This window comes from Schistocerca cancellata, chromosome 5, assembly GCF_023864275.1.
Source record: "Schistocerca cancellata isolate TAMUIC-IGC-003103 chromosome 5, iqSchCanc2.1, whole genome shotgun sequence".
NCBI lineage: Eukaryota > Metazoa > Arthropoda > Insecta > Orthoptera > Acrididae > Schistocerca > Schistocerca cancellata.
Window position 1 is genome coordinate 659597748 of NC_064630.1, and position 11776 is coordinate 659609523.

The 11776-nt window shown below is 41.8% G+C and overlaps 1 non-coding gene across 1 annotated transcript; it reads right to left on the bottom strand.

Moving 5' to 3' along the window:
• Positions 1 to 11399: 11399 nt before the first annotated feature.
• On the bottom strand, positions 11400 to 11506 carry LOC126189831 (U6 spliceosomal RNA). The gene has a single exon (XR_007538240.1). It is a non-coding gene; the product is annotated as a U6 spliceosomal RNA (small nuclear RNA).
• Positions 11507 to 11776: the final 270 nt, after the last annotated feature.

Genomic DNA, 11776 nt, shown 5'->3' on the forward strand with positions numbered 1-11776 from the left:
GGCTTTTTCCTTTATTTCTTATTTATTTTTTCATGTAATTCCACGTCACTCCTCAAGTGACCCATACCAACCCCCTATTTAACCAGAAAGGTTTTATCTGCTCTGGCCATCGGTCTCTCTGCCTACCCGCAGAAGCAAAGGTTTCCCGTTTTTAAGCTGAGTTCAAAGAGGCGGGATTTTAAAGGCTGTTAGCTGACTGTCACGTATCTCATTAACAACATAAAAGGGTGGGATAAGGATGCCAACTACTTACAGATACTAATCATTAGTTGGCTCTGAGCACTATGGGACTTAACTTCTGAGGTCATCAGTCCTCTAGAACTTGGAACTACTTAAACCTAACTAACCTAAGGACATCACACACATCCATGCCCGAGGCAGGATTCGAACCTGCGACCGTAGCGGTCGCGCGAGTCATTAGTTCTGTTCATACAAACCACTATTCTTTCACAAACAATTCGAAGGTTAATGTTTCTGCTAATGAAACGTCCGCCCAGATCTCGGCAGACGTATTTCAACTTCGGGGGCTTTCTGCAGTACTAGCAGCCCCTATGTCGTCTTCCATCCTTACGTTTAAATCCTCATTACAGCGACGAGAGGTTCGTCAGAAGTAGAATGGGCGAAAAGTACATAGTAGAAACAATCGTTACAAATATAAACAACGTCAACGCAGAAGAATACGAAAGACGCAAAAATGTTGAAAGTAGGTGCCATAGCGAACTGACAAGTCGTTTACACATCTCTGGAAACATAAAGTGATATAAGACGTTTTTTGGTAGATATCACTGTTGTTTTCAAAACATTTGGGTGCAAAAATTCACACTCTTACAGACACCATATTGTGAATTCTTGGGTATTAATAAACCGTGTAAGACGTATGCGTTGCCAGCGATGGGAGAGGCATGGCAGAGTCTCTGACCAGAGAATAGTATGTAGTTAGTTGTTGCTTGTCGCTAGTCGGCAGTAGTCTTCAGTAGTCTGCATGAGTCGGCAGTAGTCGACAGTAGTCGGCGCGTGCCTGCGCGTGTCGGCAGTCTGGTCTGGTCGGGACTTTGGAGGATGAGTATTATTGTAGAAGGTAAAGAAGCTGCCTTGCGCATATCTAGTAATATATATTAATTGTCATTAATTTCTTTTAAAAAATCCTTCCATAATAATTTTTATAATATAAAGTAATTTTTTTAAGAAAAGCATTCATTTCAATTTAAAGAATATTTCCAATGCATGATCATTCCTTCCAAGAATAAAAAAAAAAAATATAGCCCAGCATTGCACGAAGCTGTGCCGAAAATTTTTTACATAAGAGCAGATATATTCGCAGTTTTTATTGAGGTAAGAATTTTTCATTTTTTTATTTAGAGCACAGGGCCGAGGCGCAGCGCTGCCGTCGTCATAAAATTTATCAGGTTACTGAATTTTTTTTATTATTTTGGTGTTTAGGAATTTTTCTGTTTCGAACTTAACATTAAGTGAGAAAAGAATTTTGTGTGTACATTAAATGTGAATGCATTTTTGCACAGAGATTATGAATGGGAACCAATTTTGTTCAGAGGTTATAATATATAAAATTCATTTAATTATTATTTTTGTGCGGAGGTTACACTTGGTTCATGGTTTCTAATTTAAATAATTCTGTGGGGATGTTACACTTGGTTCATTTAAAATAATTCTGTGGGGAGCTTACAACCGCTTCTGCTGTATTTAGTTCCTTTTTATTGGATCATTAACTGTTTCGCAGCACTAAAAGCCACATCTTTAGGTGAATATCTGTACTCGAATAATAGTCAATCCAGAATAAGTAACAACCCTGAGATATACAATGATATGGTAAAATATTTTAAAAGTTTGAAAAAAATTTTAAAGTATTAAGAGCTTTTACATGAGAATACTAAAATATTTGTACTCATATAAATGAAACATTAGAGCTGAAAAGATCGGAACCTTGTGCTCAACATTCGCTGCCCGTAAGAATAAAACACCGCTAAAAGGCGATACGTCACAGAATGAAACAGTCTGATTCCTGTATCATACCACAGTAATCCACTGGTAAGGAGAAAGGGAATGAAAAACTATTAACACGTCATTTTGGGCGAGAAAAACCCAGAAATGGTTGCCACAAAATGGAGGGATATTCTACCTGGACCAAATACGTCAAGTAAATACCTACTGACGGAAAAGCAGAAGCTGAAAACCGCATTTAACGCTTCTGGTTTATTGTTATACAGATGACTGAGTGTGGCTTTTAGTGCTGCGAAATCGGTAGAGATCCACAATAAAGAACTAAATAGCGCTGAAGTGGTTTATTAAAACCAGAGATGACTATCCGTAGCTGTGGTTGTCGTACCTACAAGTTTGTCTACTTATAGATGCTTCAGAATCAATTTTGGAACTTGTTTTCCACTCTGATGTAGCTACCTCAGTATTGATGGTTTTGGAAAGACTGAACAGTTTATTGTGATCCAAGCATAACTCATGTACTAGTCAATAAATCACGTGAATACGGACAACGAAACATTAACACAAATATTTCCTCCTTCAAATAATTTTTTTTTAATTATCTGTGATATTTTGGTCTTCTCATGACGCGACGTTTACGGCTGGTTTCTGCTCATTTCATTGAGGAATTCTGGCAAAAAAAATCGTTGGATACAATTTGTCTTAAATTGTTAGTCGATCGTCTGAAACTATGGTCGCCACCTGTCCTGTGTAATGTAAGACAAAAATGATCGTGCCGTAAACTAAGTACGTGAATAATGGCGACAGAACCAGCGTTTGTTTTTGGATCCTGCGTCACTTATTCTTTATAAAACCTACTACCAGTTTCGAACCAAATAGTGTCATCTTCAGGCACCAAGCGTAATCTGTCGTCTACAGCCGTTTTCATGTTCAATGAACAATATCGTATGCAGCGGTCCTCAGTTAACTGGACTCCGTACCTTCCGTGGCAATAACAAGCCCAGCGTGGTCACACCGTGTGCTAGAAGGACAGCTGATAGAAATTTGGAAGTCACGGGTGATTCCTTCCGCTAATTGTCTGCGATATTTTCACAGTATACTCCGTAATGACGGTGCCTGTCCGCCAGGACACGAGGCCTGCATGGTATTGGTTTACCTATGGTTATCCTTTTGTGTTTCCACCTCACAATCACATCACCAACAGTTGACTTAGGTAGCTTTAGAAGGATTGACATGGCGCTAATGGATCTGTTACATAAGTGACTAGTCCACATTCGCACTCACTGAAGTAGCCAGACCGACCCATTCTTCTCTGCTGATCACAGAATATTCAACGTCTTCTTTATACTCGCGGGTTTATCTTGTGACATCTAGCGATCAAAATGAAATCAACTGGGCGTGTTCGGGTACTTTTTTATTCTATAGTGTGCATCAAAATCTGGTCTCCTGTTAATGTGTACTCTATGAGCATTGCATTTCTCGGGACCAGTTTTTTGAGATTTTGCTTACACCAGTTGTGAGATAATGGTGGTTTTGAGCTTCGGGTTAGTTGAACGGAATCCAGATGTCATAGTTTTTCATGTATAAAAGTTCACGAAAAATCGATGGTGAATAGATTGGTTTAAAATTGTTTAGCGCTGAACAGCATGGTCATCTACTTTGTTTCACAAGATCGTGGTACAAAGGAATGAGTAATTACCCCTGTCAAAACGAAAATCAACAGCCGTAGAATTACAGCCGCAGTCATTAAAAATTTCGCGTACAGTCTTCAGATTACCTGTTCATTCTGTTGACACACACTAATAGTGCCGGCCGGGCAGGCCGAGCGGTTCTAGGCGCTACAGTCTGGAACCGCGTGACCGCTACGGTCGCAGGTTCGAATCCTGCCTCGGGCATGGATGTGTGTGATGTCCTTAGGTTAGTTTGGTTTAAGTAGATCTAAGTTCTAGGGGACTGATGACCTAAGATGGTGTCCCATAGTGCTCAGAGCCATTGGAACCACACGAATAGTGTTGATATAACAGTAGATGGGATTAAGATGGCTTTCTGATCGCGGAAATAATAGCATGAGCTAACCACCCAATAGCATATTAAAGCCACCGTTCATGTTAACTGGGCTGGAGTCCCGACGCCACATACATTGTCAAAAATTTCGCTACTGAAGTTTCGCCTGAGACTGACGGTTAATCGCTTGGTAAGTCAATGGTTTCCCTCTTATCAGCGTACGAAATGCAAGAAGTTGAATCATGGTGCACTACATGCGGCAAAATATATGCCAGTGTCCGATACGAAGCTGTCCGAGAGCCACTTCGTGACTTTTTGGGGGTTCGAAGGGTAGTGCACCACGGTCGAATAATTGGTTTGACCGACTGCAACTTGTTATTGGCCAGGCCACTTACAGCCGTGTCTTACTCACTCAACCAACGCTCTTTTTGTTAGCCGTGAAACCATAGCCTGCAGCGTAAATATAAGGCGACTTGTGGTATTTTACTCGAAGGCTGCTTTCGCTGCCATGTCTGTTTTCTCAGTCCCCTCATTTTCCATGTGTCCAATGACCACCAGGAGGTGATCCAGTGGCACTGTAGTAAATAACATTAGTTCAGTTTAATAGAACAGAGGTAAGAAGTTGTCCTAACGTGGTCCCATACAATTCCTCAGGATCATTTTGAGTCTTTATTATTGCATCTGAATATTAAAATATAATTTGATATACATCAATTTGCAAGGCTCTCCACTTGAAGTACAGTGGACAAATTGTTCATGAAAAGATATGCTCAAGACATTTAAAACACTGGCGGCGTAGCGAAGCTCTAGGAAGTGTGGTTAGACAGACGTTTCTTTTTCCTTGGTACGACATGCGGCGACTATACTTTTCTGTAGTTTCGTCGCGAGGTGCCAAAATTGGTTTCGCATACTGTTCTTCAGACGGCACCACACGAAAATTTGCTTGATAGCCCGCAGAGCTCTAAGAAGAGAGAGTCGGTGCAGACAAAAATCTTTCCTTTACTACGAAATGCTACTTGCTCCCGTGCCTTCTCGACCTCTCACAGCTCAGCATAGTACACGAAGTGTCTTGGTATGCGGATTTCATTAATAAAATCATAGAAGTAACACTACACAACACTGTCTCTTCCTTTGGTTACTCGATTAAAATCACCTTGTGCTCGAGAAACGGAACCTACTACACTTATCGACAATCCTAGGGATCAATCCTCCTCACGGTCAGTCACTTAGTGGTCACCTTCGACCATACTGTGCCGACCTTCACAAAGTTCGTCAGTCTCGATACAGGACCATGAAAAATTTCTAAAAAATACTTTTGAATAGTCGGTTATGAATGTGAACGAATGGATTCAAAGCTTTTTTTATGGAATTAGGCTTACATGAAAATCGCAAAACAGAAAAATCCAACGAAAACTTGCGTGAGTAATGTCCATTAACTCTCAACACTGTTTCGTTAACCGTTCACTGTAAACAATCTGCGTGGCCCGTTTCTGATCTGCCATTGTTTTAAACAATTCCAAATGGCAATTTTTAGAACAATAATAATGTCACATCTCAGCAGTCTTCTGTAGCGAATTCACAGGTCTATGGAAATCCGAAAGTGAAAAAAAAAAAAAAATATGAAATAACGTATGTACCGCTTATAATGGTCGCCCAATCGTTGATATTCCTATATTCGCACTATATCACTCCAATATACGAAGCTTGTTAAGCACTTGATGTAGAGAATTGGGTTGGCGCCATTAAATTGTATTGTTGTAGTAGTTGCTGCTGCTGGCTGTTTCACTGCAGTGTCTTGATGTTAATGTTGGCCCTGTATGTATTCCTCTAGGGGGGAAAAGATGAGGTCCCGTGTTGTTGATATGCTTGTTGACAAAAAATGCACGACAGCATAAGTGAAATTCAACTATTTATTGGCTTGGTAGCCATCTTAACTCCGCTGACCACCCAAAGACGTTGTTGTAAAAGAAGTGCTACTCTGTACTGTGACATCTTTGCATTGTTTCTCGCCATAAGACAAGAACATACTCCCTTTACAGAAGTTCTATCAAGACTGAGCTGACGAGGCTTCTTGCTGCCTGTATTTAAAACCTTGTCAAAGAACTACTAAGAAGAGATGTTGTTCGTAAGTCAGGCATCCATCTGTTATCGTAATTTGAGGAAAAAAATTGTTAATTGATATCGAGTGACATAATTTAACAGGTCATTAAAATGACAGACAGATTTGTCAACTTGTCAGAACAATTCTTTGTTGCAAAAAGGCCGTTTTTCAAAGGTACATCTATTGACTTCTCTCATTTGCATACATACGTAAATAACGTGAATTATGAAAAATTACAGTTGTTCTCGTTTAAAACAGATGTGTTTCTGTGAGTAGTGAGTGAAAACAGTTCTAGTGAATAAGCAGGTTTCACTGGGTAATTTTTATTTAAGGAGATCCAAAACACGTAAGTTGACCAATATTATTCATATTTCATATTAATTATTTCAGTTGAATATAGTGTTTATACATAATGATATCTCCTGTATCAGTGTTCAAGTGATGTTAACTTTTGTGTGGGTCAGTTGAAATGGTTCAAATAGCTCTGAGCTCTGTGGGACTCAACATCTGAGGTCATCAGTCCCCTAGAACTTAGAACTACTTAAACCTAACTAACCTAAGGACATTGTGGTGTCACCGCCTAACACCACACTTGCTAGGTGGTAGCCTTTCAATGGACCGCGGTCCCTTAGTATACAACGGACCCGCGTGTCACCACTATCAGTGATTGCAGACCGAGCGCCGCCACACGGCAGGTCTAGTCTAGAGGGACTCTCTAGCACTCGCTCCAATTGTACAGCCGACTTTGCTGGCGTTGGTTCACTGACTACATACGCTCTCATTTTCAGAGACGACAGTTTAGCATAGCCTTCAGCTACGTCATTTGCTACGACCTAGCAAGGCGCCATATTCAGTTACTACGAATGTATTCTGAAGAGATAATGTTGTGACTCATGTACCGTCAAGAGTGACGTTGATCATTAATGGATTAAAGTATCAAACTAATTACGTCCGGTTTCTGAATTCCCATTCCTTGTCATGTTCCAGACCTCACGTCAGAATAGTTGTTCCATCCTCACGCCAGCCTGCTTGAGCTAAAACGCCTGCATTTCGGTCTCCATTCGTAACACGGTGTTGGCTCTTCTGCTAACACAACAGACATCACACACACCCGTGCCCGAGGCAGGATTCGAACCTGCGACCGTAGCGGTCGCGCGGTTCCTGACTGTAGCGCCTAGAACCGCTCGGCCACAACGGCCGGCTGGGTCAGCTACTAATTATATTTTGATGGGTTGACTGTTTATGTAGACACGTTATGCAATCATTGCTAAGACACACAGTTACTTTTCTATTATCATAATTGCTAGTTAAACTGGTTGAATTAATAGGTTCCGTTACACGCTGCAGTATTTTGTGAATTACGACATTCACCTCAAGGAATATTGACGATCACATTTCATACTTTATCCACTGTCATCTTGGTTACTATGGATTTTCATCCCTTCCCAGCGCCGAGAATGGTACTAGCGGCGTACCTAGCAGCAACGCGTGAATAATGCGCCCGGAACTGCGCGGTTCGCAGAGGGGATGATTTTATTACTGCAGTAGCAGTCCAGCTGATGCAGCTAGCGTCCCCGGCTTGACGTGCGGTATAGAGATCAATAGCTCTGGGCACATCCTGCCCGCTAAATTATTCCGACCACCGTCGAGCGTGGCCGAAGCATCAGAATGGCCACGTACCCCACCCTGGCATATCCAATTAACGCCGGGCGGCGTATGAACCCGCCTCTGCTACCTGTCATGCCCACTGGCGCAGATTGGGCCCCGATCCTAACAGCCTGCGAGAGGGAGAGCTGCGAGATTAATGGCACCCAATTACTGCAAAACGTTGTTGTATAATATCTAACTACGCTTTCTGAGGGCCATCGAAAGATACTCCAACCTTCCGTTTCTGTATCTTCATTTGTTCTCTACAGTAGTGAGACATGCCAATTCCACAGGACCTGAACTGGAAGGAGCACATTACTAATCTTCTGAAACTGTCAAGTTCAGCTCATTTTGCTCTTCGAATAATTGCTAGTCTTTGAAACAATAAAACAGCCTTCGCACGTATTTTGCATATTTCCACTGCATAATTTATGGAACAGTAGGAACAATATCCCGAGTTCATCTGCGGTAGTCGTGTAGGTACATCTACAGGGAGTGAGGCATTTTAACTGAACTGCCACAATACAGATACACTATGGTGAGAAAAGGTCATGGGATATCGATATGCCCACATACAGATGGCGACAGCATAGCGTTTACAAAGTATAAAAGGGGAGTGCATGGTCGGAGATGTCATTTGTACTCAGGTGACTGATATATCGACGTGATTATGGCCCAACGACGGCAATTAACTGACTTTCCATGCGCAGTTGTACACGCATGGGACATTCCATTTCGGGAATCATTAGGAAATTCACTAGTCCGAGATCCACAGAGTCAAGAGTGTGCAGAGAATACAAAATTTCAGGCATTACCTCTCACCACGGAAAACACAGCGGCAGGCGGCCTCCACTTAACGACCGAGAACAGTGGAGTTTGCATGGAATTGTTAGTGCTAACAGACAAGCAACACTGCGTGAAATAACCGCAGACATCAATGTGGGACGTATGTCGTACGTGTCCGTTAGGGCAGTTCGGTGAAATTTGGTGTTAATGGACCATCGCAGCAGACGACCGCCGCGATTGCCTTTGCTAATAGCAGCACTTCTCCCCGGCTCGTGAGCATATCGATTGGACCCAAGATGACTGGAAAACCGTGGCCAGGTCCGATGAGTCCAGATTTCAGTTGGTAAGAGCTGACGGTAGGGTTTGAGTGAGGCGCAAACACAACGAAATCATGGAACGAAGTTGTCGACAAGGCACGGTGTAAGTTGACTGGCTATGGTTATGTTCAGATACTTTGAGACCATTTGCAGCTATTCGTTGACTTAATGTTCGCAGACAACGATCGAATATTTGTGCATGACAACGCGTCATGTCACCGGGTGACAATTGTTCACCTATGATTCGAGGAACAGTCTGGACAGTTCGAGGGAATCTTTTGGCCACTCAGATCACCCAACAAGAACCCCATCGAATATTTATCGGAAATAATCGAGGAATCAGTTCGTGCACAGACTACTGCGCCGTTAACTCTTTAGCAATTACGGACGGCTATAGAGGCAGCATGGCTCAATATTTCTGCATGGGACTTACAATGACTTGTTGAGCAGTCCATCCCACGTTGAGCCGCTGCCCTATTCCGGGCAGGAGGAGATGGTCTGACAAGATATTTGGAAATATCGTATGACTTTTGTGACCTCAGTGTATCCAAGAATGACATTGGTCGTAAATCATAAGAACAGCGATGAACTAATAGCAGCAGTAGAGAAAAAAAATGACCTTTATCATCGAGTAATAAAATTGTTGTTTTAGAAAGGAGTTCAGTATGCAGTTACATAGCATTTAGCAAGTAACATAAAATGTCCGATAGATGGCAAAGTAAGTTTTAAATGTAACCTAAAATCATTTCTCCTGGACAAGTCCTTGTATACCTGGGACGATTTTCTATTTAAAAGCCTATAGCCTGTAAAAGTTAACCTTGTTTTTTTAAGTGTAATTACGAAAGTAGTACTAAAAATAATCTGTTCGGTAATGTTAACTGTAGTCATGTATAAATGTCTTATACATTAAAATAATCGCTCCGATCAATGATGTAACTAACTCAATAAAACCACTCGTGCCGTATCTCTGGCGCATAAATGCTAGATGCGCAAAAGCTAATGCGTAGCTCTACATTCTGAAATCAATTTTGTGTCTTGTTGTGGCAGTTGTCTTGGCAATTTCAAAAGCGCTGTTAATTAGCCTGTCGTTGGGATCTGCATCAAAATCACATTTATTTCCTCAATTTTTATCTCTAATGGTCATGGCTGAATTTACTGAAACCATCCTTGCCCAGCAACTTTCCTACTTATTCTGAAAAAGTTAACATATATGCATCACATACTCATATTAGTAAGGGGACAGTAATAAATTCGTTGTTTAGTAGCAGACATGTGTTTCACGCTAGCGGAGATGAACAAGTACTCATACCTCTTAAGGTATGAACTTTAGTAACCATGTTTACTCGATATTTTCACTAGGTGTACTCCATACTACCTCCCCTAAAAATATGGAAAGCAAAGACCCCCAGGAGAAGAGATTTGCTTCACAGTTTCTTAAGGTCTTCATTCTAGAGCCCATATTCAATAGACTTTCTTGCTTCGAATTATCGTTCCTCTCATATCCCTGTCTACTACCTCCCCTAAAAATATGGAAAGCAGAGACCCCCAGGAGAAGAGATTTGCTTCACAGTTTCTGAAGGTCTGCATTTTAGAGCCCATATTTAATAGACTTTCTTGCTTCGAATTATCGTTCCTCTCATATCCCTGATTACTGACCATTCCTGCTGGGGACTATTGGAAGATCCACCCTCTGTACATCAAATCCATCGCTGTCAAAGAATCTTTAAAGACAAGTGCACCGCCGTGAAGAAAGTGTTCTTTTGCAGGAGAGATCTTGCACAATTAGTGAGTAGTGAACAAGCACCCTAGAATCTGGAAGTTATTACTGTACAATAATGGAGGAAAACAATAAGAAATATTCCCATGTCATCCCAGAACACACTGGACGTCAACAATATAATACTATCCTCGACTTCTGATACAGGTCGACCTGCTTAAGTCAACGATTTTACTTGAGGTGCAGTAAGAATCGTTGCCAGCATAGCACCTAATTGACATACAGAACAAATGATTTTGTTTCTAAAATTGTGTAGACGTTACTGATACAAACCTTCTTGGAAAATCAAAACTGTGAGCCACACGACGACTCGAACCCGGCACCCTTACATTTTGTGGTTCAAATGGCTCTGAGCACTATGCGACTTAACTTCTGAGGTCATCAGTCACCTAGAACTTAGAACTAATTAAACCTAACTAACCTAAGGACATCACACACATCCATGCCCGAGGCAGGATTCGAACCTGCGACCGTAACGGTCGCTCAGCTCCAGACTGTAGCGCCTAGAACCGCACGGCCACTCCGGCCGGCTACCTTTTCTGGGGAAATACTGTACCAACTGAGTTACCCAAGCAACACTCACGGCCCAGCCTCACAGCTTAACATTCGCCATTGCGACATCTCCTACCTTCCAAACTCGACGGAAGTGCTAGTACAAAACTTGCAAGGCTAGCACTCCTGGAGGAATTGATACTGCGGAGACACGACTTAGCCAAACCTCGCAGCGGATTGTGAGCTAATATGAAACTTCCTGGAAGATTAAAACACTGTGCTCGACTGGGCCTTTCGCGTGCTAGTGATCTACTGATCTTAAATTCACTATGGCTTATTTATTTTGTGTGTTATTCTTTCGCAAGGGCGATGCTAATTTTCTATGTGTCGTTAAAGTTTTACGATATGTACCGTAGGAGCGAGTACGTCCAGCCAGCTACCCTAGCACGGTGCAGTTGTCAATGTACTAGGTATCCGTGGTAACTCTGTTGTATGTAGCAATAGTAATAGCAGTAGAAAATTCCTGGTGGTGGCTCTTGGTGGTAGAAAAGTCCCTGTTGTGACTATATTCACTTACCGTATTATGTTGATATGAATACTCGATCGTAATGTTCTGCGGACAGAAAGTGTGAATATTGTGCTTTCTAATTTGTTGTTCTCGGTTGGTGCCTGCTTGGGCGCACAGGGACTAAAGCA